The following is a 22,042-nucleotide window of genomic DNA, read 5'->3' as shown; positions in this document are numbered from 1 at the left end:
CCAGTTTTCTCATTATTTATGGCTGCATAGCATTCCATTTTATAGAAAAACCACATCTTCTTTATCCAGTCTCCAACTGATGGGCAATTGGGGTGTTTCCAAGTTTAGCTATTACAAAATGTGCCCATGTAAACATGGGTGTCTATATAACACTGTGGTGTGATTCTTTTAATTCTTTTGGAAAGATACCCAGCAGAGGGATAGCTGGGTCAAATGGAACCTCTAATCCTAGTTCTTTGAGGTATCTCCATATTACTTTCCATAGTGGTTGCACCAGTCTGCACTCCCACCAACAATGGAGAAGGGTTCCTTTCTCCCCACATCCCCGCCAACATTTGTTATTGATTGATTTCTTGATAGCAGCCACTTTTTGTGGGATGAAGTGGAATTTCAGTGTTGTTTTCATCTGCATCTCTCAAATGACCAGTGATGTGGAACATTTTTTCATATATTTATTTGATGCTTTTCCTTCTTTGAGAAATGTCTGTTCATTTCAGATGTGAATTGGTTCTTTATATTTGGGGGCCTGATTTTTTTTGTGTGTGTTCTTTATATATTCTAGATAATAGTCCTTTGTCTGAGGAGCAGCTGGTAAAAATTTTTCCCACATTGTAGGTTGTCTCTTAGCTCTGTTTCTGGTGTCTTTTGCAGTGCAGAAGCTTTTTAATAAGATGAGATCCCAGTTGTTGATTCTTTCACCTAGTTCCCATGCCACTGAGGATTTGCTCATAAAGTCTTTTCTTATGCCATTGTCCTGCAGAGTTCTGCCTATCTTCCAGCAAGTTTAGTGTTTCTGTTTTAATATTTAGATCTTTAATCCACTTGGATTTTAGTTTAGTGCATGGTGAAAGATAAGGGTGTAGTTTTAATCTTTGGCAGGTTGACATCCAGTTTCTCTAACATCATTTATTAAAGAGGCTATCTTTCCTCCAGTGAGGATGGTTAGCTTCTTTGTCAAAGATGAGTTGGCTGAGTACATCTGGAGCTGTTTCTGTATCTTCCAATCTATTCCACTGATTTCAGGTCTATTTCTTTGCCAGTACCATGCTATATTTATCACAGTGGCTTTGTAGTATAATTTCAAATTGGGAATTGTTATACTACCTGCCATGTCTCTGTTGCCTAGAATGGCTTTTGCTATTCTATGTCTCTTCTGTTCCAAATAAATTTTTGGATTATATTCTTTAGTTCTGTGAAATATACTGTTTGAATTTTCATCAGAATTGCATTGAATCTGTATAGCAGTTTTGGGAATATGGCCATTTTCACTATGTTGATTCTTCCTACCCAGGAGCAGGGGATATCTTTCCATTTTCTTATATCCTCTTCAATCTCTTCTTTTCAGAGTGCTATAGTTTTCAGTGTAGAGGTCTTCTCCTTCTTTCATTAGATTGATTCCTAGACACTTCATTTTTTTTGGATGCTATTGTGAAAGGAATTGTTTCCCTAATTTCTCTCTCAGTGAGTTTGTTGTTTGTGTACAAGAAGGCTATTGATTTTTGAGTATTCACCTTGAATCCAGCTACTCTTCTGAAAGTGTCAATTAAGTCTAGAAGTCTTTTGGCGGAATTTTTTGGGTCTTCAGTGTATAGTATCACATTGTTAGCAAATAATGACCGTTTAACTTCTTTCTTTCCTATCTTTATTGCTTTAATTTCATTCTCTTGTCTAATTGCTGTGACTAATGTTTCCAGAACTATATTGAGGAGGAGTGGTGATAGTGGGCATCCTTGTCTTATTCCTGATTTTAAAGTGAAGGTTTTCAGATTTTGGCTATTTAATATGATGTTGGCTGTTGGTTTTTCATTGATAGCTTTTATCAAGTTGAGACAAAGACCATCTATTCCGATGTTTTTAAGGGTTTTTGTCACGAATGAGTGTTGAATTTTGTTGAATGCTTTTTCTGCATCTATTGAGAGGATCATATGGTTTTTGTCCTTAACTCTGTAAATATAGTGTATTACATTTATTGCTTTACGTATATTCAACCATCCTTACATCCCTGGAATAAATCTGACTTGGTCATGGTGAATGATCTTCTTGATGACCCTCTGTATTCTGTTTGCCAGTATTTTATTAAGGATTTTTAGATTTATGTTCATTAAGGTGATTGGCCTATAGTTCTCTTTTTTAGTTGGGCCTTTCCCTGGTTTGGGAATCAAAGCAACACTTGATTCCAGGAATGAATTTGGAAGTATTTCTTCCCTTACAATTTCATTGAAAAGTTTAAAGAGTAGTGGCAGTAGTTCTTCTCTAAATGTCTTGTAAAATTCAGCAGTCAATCCATCAGGACCTGGGCTTTTCTTTGTTGGTAAACTTTTAATTACATTTTCAATTTCACTGATTGTAATTGGGGTGTTTAGAATTTTTTTATCTTCTTTATTCAACTTTGGGAATTCATAAGTGTCAAGAAATCTTTCCATTTCTTCTGTATTTTCCATTTTATTAGAGTATAGTTTCTCAAAGTAGGTATTAATGATCCTCTGGATTTCTGTTGGATCTGTTGTGGCTTCACCATTTTCATTTGTATTTGCACGGATCTGCGCCTTCCCCTCCCCATTTTTTGACAAGGTTGGCTAAGGGTTTATCGATTTTATTTATTCTTTCAAAAAATCAACTCTATTCATTGATTTTTAATATCATTTTCTTAGTTTCTGTTGCTTTGATTTCTGCTCTAATCTTTATAATTCCCTCCCTTATATGAGCTTTGGGTTTTTCTTGGTCTTGCTTTTCTAGGAGTCTAAGATTCATCACTAGGTTGTTTATTTGAGCTCACTGTTTTCCTAGTGTGGGAATTCACTGCTATGAATTTTCTATGTAGAACTGCTTTCATTGTGTCCCATAGATTTCTGTATGTTGTATTGGCATTATCATTTATTTGTAAAAACTGTCTAATTTCTCCTTTATTTCCCTCTGTTACCCATTGATTGTTCAGGAGAGTATTGTTCAATTTCCATATGTTTGTGAAGTTCTTATGGTTTCTTTTGCTATTGATCTCCAGCTTAATTGCATTATGATCTGATAATATACATGGGATAACTTTGATTACTTTGCATTCATTTAAACCTGTTCTATGAGCTCGTATGTGGTCTATTTTGGAGAATGACCTGTGTTCAGCTGAAAAGAATGTATATTCTGATTTTGTGGGGTGGAACACTCTATAGACATCTACTAAGTCCATATGTTCAAAAGCCTGATTCAGTTCTAGTATTTCATTGTTGATTTTTTGTCTAGAAGATCTATTTATGCTAGTGGGGTATTTAGGTCCCCCACTACAATTATATTAGTTCTTATTTTTTTTTATGTTCCTTAATATTCCTTTTATGTAGTTGGGGGCATTCATATTTGGTGCATATATATTTATGACTGTCAGTTCTTCCTCTTGAATTGTTCCCTTTACAAGGATGCAGTGGCCTTCTTTGTCTCTCTTAATCAGTTTTGGTTTGAAATTTACTTTGTCTGCGAATAAGATAACTAGCCTTGGTTTTTTCCTGGGCTCCTTTTGCATGAAGAATTATTTCCCATCCTTTCACTTTCAGTCTATGGGCTTCCTTTTGCCTAGGTGTGTTTCTTGTATACAATATATTGTTGGATTTTGCTTCTTAATCCATTCTGCCAGTCTATTTCTCTTGATTTGTGAATTGAGGCCATTGACATTGATGGTTATAACTGATGTGTATTGACTTATCACTGTTTTAGTATTGTCCTGCTGTTGGCTGTTTTTATTTTTCACCCCTCCCTTTAGTTTCTTGCCTTGCCTAATTGATTTGCTCTGTTGGGCTGAATGGTGTTGTGACCTTCATTGTCTTTTTCTAGGAAATTGTTTGGAATTGCTTATAGTGCTGGTTTAGTATTCATGAAGTTCCTCAGGTGTTCTTTGTCATGGAAGTATCTTATTTCCTCATTCATTTTGAAAGAAAGTTTTGCAGGATACATCAGTCTAGGTTGGAGGTTGTTTTCTTTCAGGACTTGAAATACCTCACTCCAGGCTCTCCTTGACCTGAGTGTTTATGTTGAAAAGTCTGCTCTGATTCTGATGGGCTTTCCTTTGCATGTGATTTGTTTCTTTTCTCTAACTGCCTGTAGTATTTTGTTCTTCTCTTTCATTTCTGGGATATTGATTATTATATGTCTGTGTGTAGATTTTTTGGGGTAGTTGGAGTCCTATATGCCTCACTTGTCTGTATGTCAAATTCTTCCCCTCTGGGAAGTTTTCTGTCATTAATTCTGTGAACATCTTTTTTAAGTCATTTATATTTTCTCCTGCTACTTCATGGATTCCTATCAGTCTTATGTTATTCTTCTTTGCATTATCTAGGAGTTGTTGGATTGATTTCCCATGATCTCTTACTATTTTTAAGAGACCTCTCTTTTCACGGCCACTGACTGCAATCCCATCTTCTATATCGAAATTCTATTTATCCTGCTGTGAAAACTTTCCATAGAATTTTTAATCTCCTGAATATCTGTTTGAATCTGTTTCATGGTTTCCATTTCTTTCTTATGCGGGGCCTTCATGGTTTCTATCATGGTCCTGAGCTTATCTATTTTTTTTTTTTTGCTCATTTTCTTTTCTAGATTCTTTCATCATGTCTATCATTGTGCTCACCATCTCCATAGTTATCTGAGAAATTATTTCTGTTTTGAATTTTTCTAGAGCCTTATTGATGTTTTGTTACTTCCTGTGCTATGACTTCAGGGTGTCCTGGTGGTTCACTATTAGACTTTTCCATCTCATTTCCCCTAGAGTTTGCCATTTGTGAACTGGAATTCCATCTTTGTGTCTTGCTTAAGTGATTTCTCATTTTTATTTTCATTGTTGGATTGCCTTGGTTTAATTCCTGGGCCATTATTTTTATCTTCCTGATACAGCTGCACTTTAGTTTTTGAGTCTGTAATGACTCCTGGACACTCTCATTTTCATAATATCAGAAAGGACAACTTATTAAATCAATCACAACTCTTTAGCCCAACTGATACAATCAGCAACACAATAGCATTAAGCACAGCTTAAAAATTGTCCATTTGTGGTATTTATTAAGCTATCACCTTTAACCATGTGAATTAAATCAAAATTGAGGACTAGCCCAAAATATGTTTACAGTGAATAAACTCTTTAATATAGTAACTTTACTCTTTAGGATGGGGCTTAGAAAGAGTTAGGGTGAGAGCAATATATAGGTAGAAAAATAGGAGAAGTCTTCAAGTGAGGCCAGAGGACACAGGATGACCACACAAACTTTAGGAAACTGTCAAAGACAAGAGGGAAAGACAGAGTGTGAGAATAAGGACAAGAATAGAACAATTTAACAGTAATAGGGTCTTACTTTCCTTTAAAAGTAGTGACCCTTGAGTGAGGAAGAAGAGAGAAAAAAAGAAAAGAAAGAAGAAAAAACAAAAAAAAACCAAAAAAAAAAAAAAAAAAAAAAAAAAAGAAAGAAAAGAGAAGAAATACGAATTAGGGCAGGAATAGGAACAGAAAGTGAGATGAAGAATAATATGGGGGAGCAAGAAAGAGATTGAATTGGAAAAAGACAGAAAAAAGAAAGAATTTGCAGAATGGAATGAGGAAAAGAAAGAAGACAAAGAAGGCGGGGGATTTAGCTCAGAGGTTCTGCCACCTGCCTGGCAAGCACAAGGGACCTGAGTTTAATCCCTGGTAAAAAAAAAAAAGAAAGAAGATAAAGAATTTGAAGGGCCTCTTTCAGGGTGTGTCTCTGCTGTCACAGTAGACAATGTGTGCAGCAATGTGCAGAACTAAGTCATTTAAGTCTCAGCTAGCCAAGGGCAGACCACTGCGATTCAGGCTAAATTCTGGCTGCAAGGCCCAAATTTAGCTCCCTGACCTCCCACAGGGTTGAACTACAAGGTTCTACTACAGGTTCCCTTTCCCCTTCCCCTGAAGATTGTCCAAGTTCTGATGGAAGGCAGTGATTCCTCCAACTTAACAACTACAGAGGTCTGATGTGCCTTTATTGCAGTTGTTCACTTCTGTTCTATCTTCTGGAGCTCAGTACAATGAACTTTACGACCACTTGTGCCTGTGCAGAATAGATCCAGGAAGTGGCACAATCAGGAGGCCCGAGAGCACGGTGGGGGGTGTTGCAGAGGCCCCCACATGGCTCACCGGTCAGCTGGATGCAGGCCAGGCGAGGGCGGGATCTCTGCACAGCTGATCCAGTCCTCCACATTCCGGTGGATCTCAATGATTTTTCTTTGAAAATGATCAAGGGATTTTTCTTTGCCTAAATAAAAGTTAATGCCACTGGCTGCAGTAGATAGGATTGTAAAATGCAGGTAGCTTTCACCAAAATACTAACATAAGAAGAAAGTTCCATAATGGGATGTATTATTGATACTGAATTAAAGAATGATAATTATCAATGTTTTGTTTGTGGATAGAGTGTAAAGTAAATATAATTTTATTTTATGCCTGAAATAATATAATCATTAAACACAATAACTCCACTGTGATTTGAAGGTACTTTTTCTTGTATTTCTCAACCAGACATCTGTTAATATCTGTCTCTAAGGTGTGAAAAATTAAAGCGATATTGTATTTATTTATTTTGGGTTTGTTTTTTTTTTTGAGACAGGGTCTCACTATAGTTGAGACTGATCTGGAACTCCCTATGTAGCCCAGGCTGGTCTCAAACTCATAGCAATCCTCCTGCCTCAGCCTCCCAAGTGCTGGGATTATAGGTGTGCACCACGACACCTGGTTTAAAGCAAAATTTTAAAAAGTGGCCTTAAACTGTCTGTGTATCATAATTCAGTTCTAATTCTAAGTGATGTGACCATTTTTAATATGGCAAAAGATTGTATTTGTTGACTTTCTTAAAACAAGAGCTTTCATTCTGAGGTATAAAATGGTATATAAAGGTTTTTTTGACACATATTAAGAGAGCATTTACTGAGGAATGTGCAAAAGTATTGTATTTTTGAGTAATTATATACCTAATGCCACTTGAACCAGAGCATTAAAAGAAAATGTGTGCATTTTCCTTCATTTAAGGGCTTGTCTATGGTAAAATGTGTGGCTTTTTCAAAACAGAAGCAGTAGGAACATGGGAGAAAAGTGCCATGTTTACTGTCAAGTACACATTTCCCATGGTTATGCTCTTAAAATTGAAAGGCAGTAGTGCATTTTGTGTTTATTTTTTAAAACCATCCCACAGTAAGTACAAAATGGCAGCTCAGCATGAAGCAACAATTATATACCATATCAGATATATTTCAGGTATTTGAAAGCTGTAAATTTTCTCTTCCGTGGGTTATAATTTCAGCTTTATAACTGGCTAGTTATGTGTGAAATTGGATGTGTATTTACCCTTTCTTCACCTCCTTCCTCCAAGTTCTAAATGGTAATTATGAAGCTCTACAGCATTTTATCTGTGTACTTGTTATGCTCTTTCGAACAGAAAGGCTCCTGCTAATTTTATAAATCTAATTCAAATACTCAGTTCTTGGTGTATAATGTAGTTCTTTGGGCTAGTGAATATTACTTCTGCTTGTGGAGTTCCTTATTAACAGGATAGTGGTTCTGGCTTTTAGGTTGCCTGATATTTACACTCGTTATCACCCAATCTATGGTTAATTTTTCCATGTTTCTTCTTGTTGTCTGATGCATGAAATTTCTAATCAGATCAAGTGATTATTTAATGGACTTTTAAACTCAAGTAGAAATATAAATTATTTCCCATTCACTACCTTTATGAGAATGTTATTTAATTTACCCACAAGAAAGTGGCATAATATTATTGCATATTTACTTTCCATTAGTATTGTTAAGGAAAATTTTATAATTTGGGATTTATCTGACATGGAAAAATCATCATGGGCTATGATATATTTTAGATGGAAATCCACTGACAGTCTTCAAAGAGAATTTTAAATTGCTAACACAATAAAAGAGCTGCAAGACAGGCACAAATGGCGGAACTGTATTCTTTTGCTGAAGACTGTTCACTCAACCTGTATTTTTAACTACCAGGAAATAAGTTATCCATAGAAATATGTGTATGTGTGTAGCAAGATTATTTATACTAGAATTGTAATTTTCCATTGGAAAAGTAATTTAGATTTATGAAAAAGTCATCATGGGCTTCATTTTCTGTGAAGTCATAAAGCAGAGCCTGAGTTATTTCTGCAACTAATACTATTTTACACTTACGTTGCAGGTGGTAATATGCTCAGCACTTCGCAAACTGATGGGAATGAAATCTGACCTATTCAGAAGTCAAAGCATGACAGGTTGATGTAAATGTTTATTTCTCGAGTTCTTTCAGGGGTTGCATTGTAATTATCCTTTTCATAGCAAAGGAGCTTTCCAGAGACATCAGGAATATCTGGGTCCTGTATAAGCTTCAGAAGCCTTGATGTGTTGTCTTTAATGCTGAATTTGTGTAATTCTTCTCAAGTAGGAAACATCATATATAACTCTGAAATAGGAGCACATTAACTTGTGTTAAAATATCATTTTGGGGAAATGCAGTTGGCAGGTATAGCACCCCCAAAAGAAAGGGGACATTGAGAAGATGCTCTATTCTGACCTACATCAGACTTCCATCTTCTGTTTTCAATGTTTGTTTTCATTCAAGACAGATATTCAGATCTTGCTATTCAGATGTATCTTGATTCCCCATGTTGGGAATTTTCTGGGAGGACAAAAATAATAGTTCTGAATGAGTATTTAGTTAGAATAGGAGTATATATTCTTTTACTATGCATTGATACATACTGAAACTGTGAAATATGTTAGAATATTATGGAGTGTTTTCTGCCATCAGTACCACTATACTTTTAATTTCCAAATATAGCACATCTAGAGCAGTAAATGAGTTTTTAGCTGGCCTTTCTTGTATTATCTTGACCTCCTAATCTCAGTTGTATATATCCCATTGTACTTATACTATATTCTGATACTGTGGTGGTCATTATTTGTGTTGTTATTTACCCCAAATTCTTATGCTTTGTATCAACAAGTAGTCAACACTGAATTAATGCCATAACTTAGATAAATGTTGCTTCCAGTTGACAAGCTCTTTAAAATGCTGGCGGCCTTGTTTGCCTATTAACTCCAGAACTGGCTCCTGCCTGTTGGCTGTGCAGCATGTGTATTACCTTTAGAGTGTACTCCTTTGTTGTCTCCCAATACACAGGTGTGCCAAGAGGATCTTCTTCGAAACAGTGCCTTTTCAGTTGGGATCTTTGTGGATGCAAACAGATGCAGATGGTCATGTTGCTTCTTGAATAATCCTATTAAAGACCCTATCTTTATTGTTTAATGTGCTTAATATCATTTAGTAGGTCTACATTTCTTACCAGATTCAGGCACTGGTAGACTAGAAAAGTATTCTGGCTCAATCAATTTATTTATCACTTTATTAAAAACATTGTTTTTACAGTTACATGTTTGCAATACACACTGATTATATTTCTTGGGGGAGCTGGTATATGTGGAGAACACACCTACCTCTCTCTTCCTTCACAGTCCCTTTATCTCTCTTTTGCAAAAGATCTGCCTCCCTATTTCCTAGTATCCTACTTTTATTTTTCTCCTTATTGATATTTTGGGTTTATCATATAAGAAATGATGTGATATTTAAACTTGTGTGTTTGTGTTATTCTGCTTAACATTATGGTTTCAAGGTACATACACTTTCCTACAAAAGACTCATGTTTATCCTTTTTTATGGAGGAGTAGTACACCATTGTGTACGAACATCACATTTTCTTTATCCATTCACATGTTGATGGACATATAGGCTGCTTCTAATATTTAGCTATTATGGATTGTGCTGATGTAAATATGGGTATGCTGTAATATGATGTCTTTATATCCTTTGGGAAAATATCTAGAAGGGGGACATCCTGCTCAAATGGAATTTCAGGTTTTATTTTTTTGAGGAATCGCCACACTGATTTCCATGATTGCATTAGTTTACATTCCCAGCAAGAATGTACAATGGTCCCTTCTTACCCACAGCTTCACCAGCTTTTGTTATTATTTGCTTTCTTGATAATTGCCATTCTTTCTGGAATAAGATGGAATCTCAGTGTTCTTTTAGTTTTCATTTCTCCAATGGCCAGAGATGTTGAACAGTTTTTTTTCTGTGTGGTATTTGTACTTCTCCTTCAGAGAAATGTCTTTCTTTTCTATTGGGTTTCTACTGCCCATTTTTATTGGGTCTTTTGTTTTGGGGAGAGTCTACTTTTATAGACTTTTTTGGGTAAACTTTTGTCCACTCAAACCTCATTTGCATGTCTTTTCTTTTGATCTTGGTTACATGTTTGATTCTTCATGTGCCAAGTAATTCTGAACTGCTTCCCAGGTACTGTGATTGCAAACTTTGCTCCTTGGCCAGAATCTCAAGTCTTAGTGCAATTTTTCAGCTTTGCATGGACTGCCTGGGTTTGCCCGCTGCATGCCTATGTCAGGGGTCAGCCGAGGACAGGGACAAGATTTAGGAGAATCTGTGGCTCATACCTCTGGCTTTCTCTTTTTCCTGGTTCCTCCATCACTTATGAATACCTGTGATTCAGCAGAACTACTCTCTGATTTGTTAGGATAAAAGACTCAGTTTTCAGCCTGCTCTTAGGATAAATGTCATAACAACTGAAAATATATTCCCTCTAGCCCCTTTTATCCTTGTGGAAACTCACCCATGTTGCCAACAGTATTTTATAGTTTAAAGTTTTTGGACTTCAAAATTATACTAATATCATAGTATAGAACTTTAAGTAATTATATTTTATAGTCAAATGTTGAATATTTCATGTTGATTAAATTTTTCCCCAAAACTCCTTGAGACACTTACCCAAATTGAATTTTTCTAATTTATATTTATAGTGGAAGATTTTAAAAGTACCAAAAATAGAGTATTTGTCACTTTGAGTATTTAAATTTTACCAACTAATTAAAATCTATTAGAATGCTAAACATCACAAAACAAAAAGCTTATGATGCAGGTATTTTAGTATTCAGAAAGCTTCAATGAAAATTTTGTCTCTGTAAACACCAAAGATTTGTGATCTGTATTGGTGGTGACCTTAGAAGAAAAATAAAGGGAATAAATTATTGTGTCAAAATTACCTTTATAGGCAATGTTTTTGATGTCACAGGGAAATCTCGGCTTCCCTTTCTTCTTATAATTGTATCAGTTTCTCATTGTTAAAGAATTCCTCATCCTAAGCTACTCTATTATTTCTGGAATTTGTAGAAAGGTCAGTGAGTCTCAGGAGTTGTGATTACTTTTCTAGCTGACATTTATTGATCTCATTACCTTCATGCTCATATTTCAAAAACTTTTTTCATTCTGTTACCATTTCAAAGATGACAGAAATGCTGCAGTGCTCACTGTATTAGAACTGTGTATAATTAAAATTTGGACTCTGTTTCATCACAACTTCACTGTCAGAACTATAGCATGTATTGTTTATACATTGGGTTGTTATAATTAGAACACAGTGTGCATAAAATCAAGGTTGAATTTATAGTTTTTACATTTTTATCTTTTCATAAAAATGATGTAGCTGCTTGGCCATGAAACATTTTGGTAGTACTGAATAGCTCACTTAACTCTATCTTTTGCTAATGCTTCCTTTTAAATGACTGCTTTTGAAAAGTTTCTATTTTTGCAAAATTACTTGTTTCTTACAAAAAGTCTGAAGAAAAGAGATAATAAAGAAATATGAATAAAAATGATTAAATAAAATCATACATAAACATCTTTCAAATCACTTCACTAGGACTGACTTACAGTTTGATAGCTTTATATATAAGTATTTATAAATCTTTACACAGTTCTAGACAAAATTGACTCATTTCCATTTTAAAAAATGCTTAAAAATATAGAAGATGTATTTGTATGAGAATAGGTATGAGAGAAGTCTCATCTTTTTTGTTGTTTTTGACCTATTCTTTCTATTTGCCAACAGATCATCCAAACAGAAAGATTTAAGAATGTTTTGATGAGAGTTACAAATAGACTAGGACATACAGCTGTCAAGATGAACGAGAAATCTAATCAATGATCAATTTCCTGAAGGTTACAAGGAGTGACAGAAGATCCCAATTTATAAAAAAAAATATGAACTATATTTGACAATTATAGCAAAACCATTCTTGGATAAGCCCTCTATTGTTTACATTAATAATTTTAGTCCTATTACTACATCTCTGAAGATTACTCATTTTAGGAATAAAATATAGAGAAGTATGATCTATCTCACTTCCTGTAAGGGCCGTCTGAATCCTTAGTCTAAAATTTGTTCATGTTTTTGATAAATCTGAAATTTCACACTTTGCTCCTATTTATTTAAAGTGTGCTAGTATAAGACATTCATTTGTCTCAGGCAAACTAATCTCACTGTAAAAAATAAAGGCATGTTGATCATTTTGACTTCCCCATAAGGCTTAAAGAAAATATTCTGGATTGAAATATCCATTAGTTGTAATAGAATATACCATCTCCAGGAATAAAGGATGTATTCCTGCATCATTTTACAGAGTCAGCTTTGTGCTTCCTGAAATAAAGCATCTCCATTTCTTTTCTTGTAAAATATGAAATTTTATTAATCTGTATGATAAATACATTCTATATGCATAATACACATAAAGTTCAGAATTTCTTTTTAAGATTTAATTCATACAGGTGAGAAATAAACTAGCTAAGAAAAGAAAAGCAGTCTATTTTAATGATGCTTATGTTTTCAGTTATTGTTCAGAGACTGGATTGATCCTTGTCACTACAAGAAATTATTTCCGTGCTAATAATGGCTAAAGCTGATTATTTTAAATCAGATAAACAGATTTCTTTTAGTAGTAGCATAGGTGTAATACAAGAAGAGAAGAAGATGCTGGTAGCAAGTATTGAGGTAGTCAATATATATATATATTATTCCCAGGAATGTTAAAAGGGGTATTAGTCCCAACTGATAGTCTATGGAACAAGCTTTTGGTTAATAAGCAAGGAAGAAATTATTAGTTGGCAAGGAAGCCAAAACTGAAAACTCCTTACCCTCTGGTAATGTCTCAGTCTCAGTCTGCTTTGAGTGAACTCTGAAAAATATACTCCCTCTTATGCTTGTTTAAATTAATATCAAAAATTTTCATCAAAACTTTAGTTATAATGACATTTTGCCATATTGCAAATGTAGGCATCAAGAATTTATATCTAAATCGCTCTCAAAATCATTCAATTGAATCTTTGATGCTTACTAATTTATTTAAATGCACATATATTTACGTCATGGAGGCGAATGATTGTTGTAGTTTGTGTTAGTAATTGTTTAAAAGACCGAGAATCAATAGGATATATACATATACAGGACACATATATACATATGGGATATATATTTATACATATTATATATATATTTATATAAATATATTACATATATTTGGAGAGAGAGTTTGAATATATATTCTACTGACTCTGTCCTGAAGGAGATAAGAGGTGATTTATTATAGGAATTGATTCACATCGTTCCAAAAGTCCCATAATCTGCCACGTGTACGTAGAGGACCAAAAACCCAAAGACAGAATTTGTTCTGAGGAGAGCAGGTAGAGGGTTGTTGATGTGAGTTCTTACTTGTGTTCGAAGACTGAGCACCAGAGGCACTGAGGTGCAGGGGCAGGAGAAGGTAGATGTCTCAATTCCATCAGAGAAGCCACTTTTGCCCTCTTCCCACCATTTTGTTCTACTGAGGCCCCACATAGATTGGCCGTTGCCTGTTCTCACTGGTAAGTTCAACTGTTTTTACTTTGACTGTCTATGAATTCAAATGCTGTCTCTTCTAGAAATGTCCTCAGAGACACACTCAAAGTACATGTTTTGCCAGCGCTATGTAGATAATTCTTGGCCCACTTGTATGGACCCATACTGTCGGTTGTAAGTCTTTGGCTAGTGTAAACAAACCTTGTTAGCTCAACCAAGTTTATTCCTAGGCTACTCTGTTAATATTGATAGTCCTACTTTTTCATGTTAGTTTTTATTTGGTAAATTTAATTTCTTCTTTTATTTTAATATTTCTATAAGATTCTATTGTATATTTATCTGTCTTAGGCAGAATGTAGTTCTTTCACCAAAGTCTAACAAACTCCATTTTTATCTGAATTAAGTGTGTATTGTGTTTATAGATAGAACTTTTGTATTAATTTTCTTTTTTTAAATTGACTTTATTGGTACATTTTAGGTATACAGTACAGTTACATTCATTATTGGGGTCTTGTACCTTTACAAGACAGCTCTTGGTTCTCATTTTTTCCGCTTGTCCCCTCCCTCCCTTCACCCCCTCCTCCCTCCTGATTTAGAAACACTTTATTTCCATTTTTTCATATTTTTTCTTTTCCCTTATTACTTTTCCCCTACACTTCCCACTTTCCCTACACCTTTAGTCCTTTTATTCCTATTTCACAATGTCAAATATCTCATTAGGATCTTATGTACTATTATAGTTTTTCACACCAGGGAAACTATTCTGTATTTACACATGTGTGACTTATTTATTTCTCTTAGGAGTATATCCTCAATATGTATCCATTTTCCTATGAATTAATCTAATTTCTCATTCTTTATGGCTGACTAGTATTCCATTTTATAGAAAAACCACATCTTCTTTATCCAGTTTCCAACTTATGGGCAAATGGGCTGTTTCCAAGATTTGGGTATTACAAACTATGCCTCTATAAACATAGGTGCACATATATCACTGTGATATGATTCTTTTAATTCTTTTGGAAAGACACCCAGCAGAGGGATGGCTGGGTCAAATGGAACCTCCAGTCCAAGCTCTCTGAGGTATCTCCATATTGATTTCCATAGTGGTTGCACCAGTCTGCACTCCCACCAACAATGGAGAAGGGTTCCTTTCTCCCCACAACCCCACAAACATTTGTTATTGTGTGATTTCTTGATAGCAGCCATTCTTTGTGGGGTATGGTAGAATCTCAGTGTTGTTTTCATCTGCATCTCTCCAATGACCAGTGATGTGGAACATTTTTTCATATATTTACTTGCTGCTTTTACTTCGTCTGAGAAATGTCTGTTCATTTCAGATGCCCATTTTTGAATTGGGTCTTTATATTTGGGGTGGGCTGATTGTTTTGAGTTCTTTATATATTCTAGATAATAGTCCTTTGTCTGAGGAGCAGCTGGTAAAATTTTTTTCCCACATTGTAGGTTGTCTCTTAGTTCTGTTGATTTTTTATTTTTTTTATTTTTATTTTTGGTACCAGAGATCGAACTCAGGACCTTGTGCTTGCAAGGCAGGCAGCGAAACCACTGAGTTAAATTTCCAGCCCTAGAAGCTTTTTAATAAGATGAGATCCCAGTTGTTGATTCTTTCTGCTAGTTCCCGTGCTACTGAAGATTTGTTCATAAAGTCTTTTCCTACGCCAATGTCTTCAAGAGTTCTACCTAACTTACCTTCCAGCAAGTTCAGTGTTTCTGTTTTAATATTTAGATCTTTAATCCACTTGGATTTTAATTTAGTGTATGGTGAAAGATAAGGGTCTAGTTTTAATCTTTGACAGGTTGAAATCCAGTTTCTCCAACACCATTTATTAAAGAGGCTATCTTTCCTCCAGTGGGGATGGTCAGCTCCTTTGTCAAATATGAGGTAGCTGAGTACATCTGAAGTTATTTTTGTGTCTTCCAATCTGTTCCACTGATCCTCAGATCTGTTTCTTTGCTAGTATTAGTACCATGCTGTTTTTATCACAGTGGCTTTGCAGTATAGTTTCAAATTGGGAATTGTTATACCCACTGCTGTGTGTCTGTTGCCTAGGATGGCTTTTGCTATTCTAGGTCTCTTATGGTTCCAAATGAATTTTTGGATTATTTTTTCTAGTTCTGTGAAATATAGTGTTGGAATTTCAATTGGCATTGCATTGAATCTGTATAGCAGTTTTGGCAGTAAGGCCATTTTCACTATGTTGATTCTTCCTACCCAGGAGCAGGGGATATCTTTCCATTTTCTTATATCCTCTTCGATCTCTTTATTCAGACTGCTGTAGTTTTCAGTGTAGATGTTTTTTGCGTCTTTTGTTAGATTGATTCCTAGATACTTTTCTTGGGTGCTATTGTGAAAGGAATTGTTTCCCTAATTTCTCTCTCAGTGAGACTGTTATTTGTGTACTAGAGGGATATTGATTTTTGGGTGTTGACCTTGTATTCTGCTACTCTGCTAAAAGTGTCCATTAAGTCTAGAAGTCTTTTGATGGATTTTTTGGGGGCCTTCAATGTAGAGTATCATATCGTCAGCAAATAATGATGGTTTAACGTCTTCCTTTCCTATCTTTTTTGCTTCAATTTCTTTCTCTTGTCTAATTGCTATGGCTAATGTTTCCAGAACTATATTGAGGAGGAGTGGTGATAGTGGGCATCCTTGTCTTGTTCCTGATTTTAACATGAAGGTTTTCAGTTTTGGGCCATTTAATATGATATTGGCTATTGGTTTTTCATAGATAGTCTTTATTAATTTGAGATATAGACCACCTATTCTACTTTTTTGCAGGATTTTTATCATGAATGGTTGTTGAATTTTTCAAATGCTTTTTCTGCATCTATCGAGATGAGTACTCCTTCCCTTTGAATTTCATTAAGGAATTTGAAAAATATTGCTGTTAGAACTTTGCTGATGTTCTTGTAGAATTCAGTGGTGAATCTGTTGGATTCTAGGTTTTTTTAAAATTGATGCATTTTCTTTTAATCATCAATTTCATTACTAGATCATTCAGGCTTCTTATATATTCTTGGATCAGATTTTATAATTAATATGTACCTAGGAGTTCTCCATTTCTTCTAGATTTTCCAATTTATTGTAGTACAGGTATTCAAAATAGTTACTAATAGTCTTTTGGATTTTACTAGTGTCCATTATGATTTTGTCTCCTTCATTTCTTTTTTTTTAATTCATTAAGCTTATTGGTCCATTTTAAGTGGACATTATAATCCCATTCTGTATAGGGAATTTGAACCTGTATATGATATGTCTTAGTTCTTATTGTTTTCCATTCCCTTTCCTCCCTTCAAGCCCTCCATCCCTTCCTATTCACAAAAGCTTTGTTTCAATTTTTTCTTCTTTTCTCATGTTTTTCCTTCTTTTCTTTCCCTCACCTCACTCCCAGCTCCCCTTCTCCTTTGAATATTTTCTTCCTATTTCATAATATGTATTATTCATTTTGGTCCTATTTATCATTTTGGTTTCTGACAACAGAGGAAATGATTGGACATTTACACGTGTGTCCTATTTATTTCACTTAAGAGTATGGTCTTGAGGTACATCCATTTAATTATAAATAAACCTAGTTTAGCTTTGTGGCTAAGTAGTATTCCATTTTAAAAATTGAGTTTATTGGTACATTTTAGATATACAGTACAGTTACATTCATCATTGGGATCTTGTACCTTTGTATGACTTGGTTCTTATATTTCCCCATTCCCCAGCCCTACCTTCACTACCTTCCACCATTCCCTGTTTACAAGGACATTGTTTCCAGGTTTTTCCTTTTCACATATTTTTCTTTCCCCTTTTTTAAACCTTGCCCCTATCCCTTCCACTTCCTCTACTCTTTTAGACCTTTTCTTCCTGTTATACAATATCAATTGTACATTTTGATCCTTATTTACAACTTTTAGTGTTTCACACCAGAGAAACTATTAAGTATTTACACATGTGTCTTGTTAATTTCACTTAAGAGTATGCGCTCAGTGTGCATCCACTTAGGTATAAATATCTCTAGTTTCTCATTCTTTATGGCTGAGTAGTGCACCATTTTTAAAAAATCCACATTTTTTCAATCCAGTCTCCAGTTGACAGGCAGTTGTGCTGTTTCAAAATTTTGGCTATTACAAACTGTGCTGCTATAACCATGGGTGAGCTTATATTGCTGTGGTTATGATTCTTTTAATTGTTTTGGGAAGATACCCAGCAGAGGAATATCTGGGATCAAGTTGTACTTCTAATTCTAGTTGTTTGAGGTATCTCCACATTGATTTGTACAGTGGTTGCACCAGTCTGCACTCCCACCATCAATGATGAAGGCTCCCTATCTTCCCGCAAACCCACCAACATCTATTATTGGTTGATTTCTTGATAGCCATTCTTTCTAGGGTGAGGTGGAATCTCAGTGTTGTTTTCATCTGCATCTTTCCAATGACCAATGATGTTGAACATTTTTTCATATATTTATTCGCTACTTTTACTTTTTTGTCTGAGAATTGCCTGTTCATTTCAGATGCCCATTTTTTGAATTTGATCATAATATTTGGGACATCTGAGTTTTTTGAGTTCTTTATATATTCTAGATAGTAGACTTTTGTCTGAGGAACAGCTGGTAAAAATTTTTTCCCACATTGTGGGTTGTCTCTTAGCTCTGCTGGTGATTTCTCTGGCATTGCAAAAGCTTTTTAAAAAGATGAGATCCCAATTGTTGATTCTTTGTGCTAGTCCCGTGCTACTGAGGATTTGTTCATACAGTCTTTCCTATGCCAATATCTTCAAGAGATCTACCTATCTTTTAGCAAGTTTAGTGTTTCTGTTTTAATATTTAGATCTTTAATCCACTTGGATTTTACTTGAGTGCATGGTGTAAGATATAGGTCTAGGTTTAATCTCTGACAAGTTGAAATCCAGTTTCTCCCAGCACAATTTATTAAAGAGGCTATCTTTTCTCCAGTAAGGATGGTTGGCTCCTTTGTCGAAGATCAGGTAGCTGAATATGTCAGGAGTTGCTTCTGCATGTTCTAATCTGTTCCACTGATCCTCTGGCTTTTTTGTTTGTTTGTTTTTTTGCCAGTACCTCACTGCTTTTATCACAGTGGCTTTGTAGTATAGTTTCAAGTTGGGGATTGTGATACCCCCTGCCATGCCTCTTGCCTAGAATTGCTTTAGCTATTCTAGGTCTCTTCTGATTCCGAATGAATTTTTGGATTGTTTTCTCTAGTTCTGTTGGGATTTTATTTTATTTTTTAAAATCTTCTTTATACAATCCAATCCAATAGCATTTGAGGTATTTCAAAGATTTAGCTATAAAGCTCTGCCACTATAAACATGCGTGTACATATATTGCTGTTATATGATGCTTTTAAGCCTTTTGGGAAGAAACCAAGAAAAGGAATAGTTGGGTCAAATGAAATTTCTAGTTTGTGTTTTATAAGGAATCTCCACTCTGATTTCTACAGCAGTTAACACCAGTCTACACTCTCATTAACAGTGGAGAAGGGTTCCCTTTTTCCCACAGCCCTGTCAGCATTTCTTATTGGTTGATGTCTTGATAACAGCCATTTTTTCTGGAGTGAGATGGAATTTCAGCATTATTTTCATTTGTGTTTAATGTGTGACCAGTGATGCTGAACATTTTTTCATATTACTTGATGTTTCTACTTTGTCTGACAAATACAGCATGGTACCGGCAAAAAAAAAAAAAAAAGAAGATTCCGAAACAATTTCAGAGATACTCAGTCACCCCATCTTTGAAAAAGGAGCCAAACACCCTCACCAAAGGAAAGGCAGCCTCTTTAATAAATGGTGCTGGAACAACTAGGTATCAAGTTGCTAAAGGTTAAAACGAGACCCCTATCTTTTACCAAAGCTAAAATCCAAATGGATCAAAGATCTAAATATTAAAACAGAAACACTAAACCTGATGTGTAGGGAATAGGGAAAGGGGACATTTGCGGAACGCCTGCAGTGGTTCCTGATCTCCTGTGAACCATGACTGTGCAAGGCAAATTAAAGAATAGACAGGAAATTACTGAAAAAAGACAGACACCTTGAATTTACCACCATTTACTGGGTTCATAAGGAGTAGCAGATGACTCAGAGTGTGGTACCAATCCTAGATGGATGAGGATCTTATAATTGGAGAAATGATCAGATATCTCAGATGGTGGTGGTAATCCTGCGAACATGAAGATTTTAGGTTGATAAGGAGTTTAAATTGATTAGGATGGTAAGATGATCAAAGCTGTTTTTGTTGGGCTAAGGTGGGCAAGTTTTCTGATTTCCACTCAGAGGAAGCCAGAAAGCCACCATTGGAGCTCTTAAAGAAAACATGGCATCATTCAACTTTTATAAGAGTCATGATGATAATTGTATGAGACTGTATTGAGACAAAGGCAGAAGGAGCAATCCTACATGTTGAAATGGATCATGAAGGTGGCTTGTATCAGGATGGAGGTGATTAGAATTAGATTAGCTAAAACTGTCAGACTCTGGATTTGTGTGAAGAGAAAGTTGATAGCCTGTATGGGTAACTGTGTGTAGTTAAGTTATAAGTTAAAATGATAATTCAATTATGCCTTCAAATATTTTGATTGGAATAACTGGAAAAAATGGAATTACCATTATGAGACTTTGTGCAGGGAAGATAAGGAGGAAAACAAGAGTTCCATTTTGAATGTGGTAAATTAAAGATGCCTCTTAGTTATCCAGCTGGAGTTGTTAAGTAAGCAATTTGAGTGTATTAATTTATAGTTCAGCAGCACGGCTTGGCTTAGGGAGGTACATCAGGAATTTTTCATAGATTGTCAGTGTTTAAAGTCATGCATTTGGAGATCACCTAAGGAGTGAACAGTAGATCAAGATCAAGAGAAGAGTACAAGGACAGAGCCCTAGGGCATGTCAATATTACATACAATGTTGCAAGGGCTAAAGGACAGGGACGTCTGCTGGAGTTATGTTTTGGAGCACACAACAATGGATAGTGTCCACTGTGTGAGTGGAATTGCATTTAGAAGACAGAATTGACAGTGAGAAGATAGAGTAATATAGTACAGAAATATAGAAATTAATTATGTCTGTGTTGATACAGAAAACCTTCTTTGGTGTAAAAATTTGACTTTTTGGGTGGAGTAATTAAAAACAATAATTATTAGACCTTATTTCTTTAATTGTAATTGGTAGGAGATAAAGAACAAAATAAAATTCCGTACTTTGGGGGCCAAGAGCTCAGAAGCTGGTGATAAAATTCCCAGAGAAAGAAAGCAGGGTGAAAATTCTATAGATGTCACAAAATAGGGGTGTAGATGTCCATCCAGCATCCCGATGTCCAGTGGGATCATCTGACAATTCTATTTCTAATTTTTGAGGAACCTCCTTACTGTATATTTCTACTGATTTCAGGATGGATTTTGCTAAATAGAATGAAAGGAAACAACAGCTTCCAGAATATGTGACAATAGGAGAATTTTTTTTTAACATATTCTCAGATAAGACCAATTTCCCAGATATTTACCAAGTGTGCCCTGAGCTGAGCCTATCCAATCCTGATCGACTTCACCTAATGAGAGATTCATTTCTTTGTTCAGTCTTATAAACGACATACTGCATACCTGGTCACTTTTTCTTGTCCTGTTGCATTTACCTTATAATTATCGAGCCCTTAGCAATAGCTAGAAGAGTAGCAGACTAGACAAAAAGTCTCTGTCCCCAGTGGAGCTCATGTTTCACATTTGAGCTGATTGTGTTCAAATTTCACAACTGCAAAATTAAAACTTTTGCAAGGGGATTCTGAAATAAATGACAGCTTGAATGCTTATCAACTCTCCAACTCCCAATTATTTCTCTGTCGAAGGAGGCAGCATATATACCCTGCTGCTCTCACAGGGGCACAGTTCTGGTATACTTGTGATTTCTCTAGGGGAAAAGTCATGCTTACTTGCTTGTGAAGAGTTCTGGGAGAGTTGCTGTGTCTTGCTAGATGTGGAAGACTTGCAGGAAAGTTGGAAACTGAGAGAGGGCTGCTTCTAAACTGAGGATGATCTGGACTGCCTCTCACAAGTTAATACCTGGTTTGTAGTTTTATTTTATAAACTATTTAGTGATTTTTCAAAATTATGTATCCCAGTAGAAGATGTATGGAGAAAAATGGAAAAAAAAAAGTGACATCAAGAGTAAGTTAGATGGAGCTGGGGATTTAGCTCAGTGGTTCCGACACCTGCCTCATAAGCACAAGGGCCTGAGTTTGATCCCTGGTACCAAAAAAAAAAAAAAAAAAAAAAAGAGTAAATTAAAAAATTTTGGGGCACCCAA

General features: G+C 35.3%; 1 long non-coding RNA gene across 3 annotated transcripts in view; it reads right to left on the bottom strand.

The window, feature by feature from the left end:
• Positions 1-8,241: 8,241 nt before the first annotated feature.
• Positions 8,242-22,042, bottom strand: part of LOC117284125 — a 27,167-nt gene continuing 13,366 nt past the window's right edge. Inside the window, exons 2-4 of one of the 3 annotated variants that reach the window (XR_004515215.1) lie at positions 19,793-19,910; positions 8,557-8,657; positions 8,242-8,441 (exon numbers count right to left, since the gene is read on the bottom strand). This is a non-coding gene — a long non-coding RNA (uncharacterized LOC117284125). Of the gene's footprint in view, positions 8,442-8,552; positions 8,658-9,123; positions 9,209-19,792; positions 19,911-22,042 lie in introns of all 3 variants that reach the window. The other 2 variants (XR_004515217.1, XR_004515216.1) reach the window with 2 other exon arrangements.

The sequence above is a fragment of the Fukomys damarensis genome, unplaced genomic scaffold (genome assembly GCF_012274545.1).
Source record: "Fukomys damarensis isolate Sample0158 unplaced genomic scaffold, DMR_v1.0_HiC HiC_scaffold_4, whole genome shotgun sequence".
Classification (NCBI taxonomy): domain Eukaryota; kingdom Metazoa; phylum Chordata; class Mammalia; order Rodentia; family Bathyergidae; genus Fukomys; species Fukomys damarensis.
Note: the sequence above shows the minus strand (reverse complement) of the source record. Positions and strands in the feature narration are given on the sequence as shown.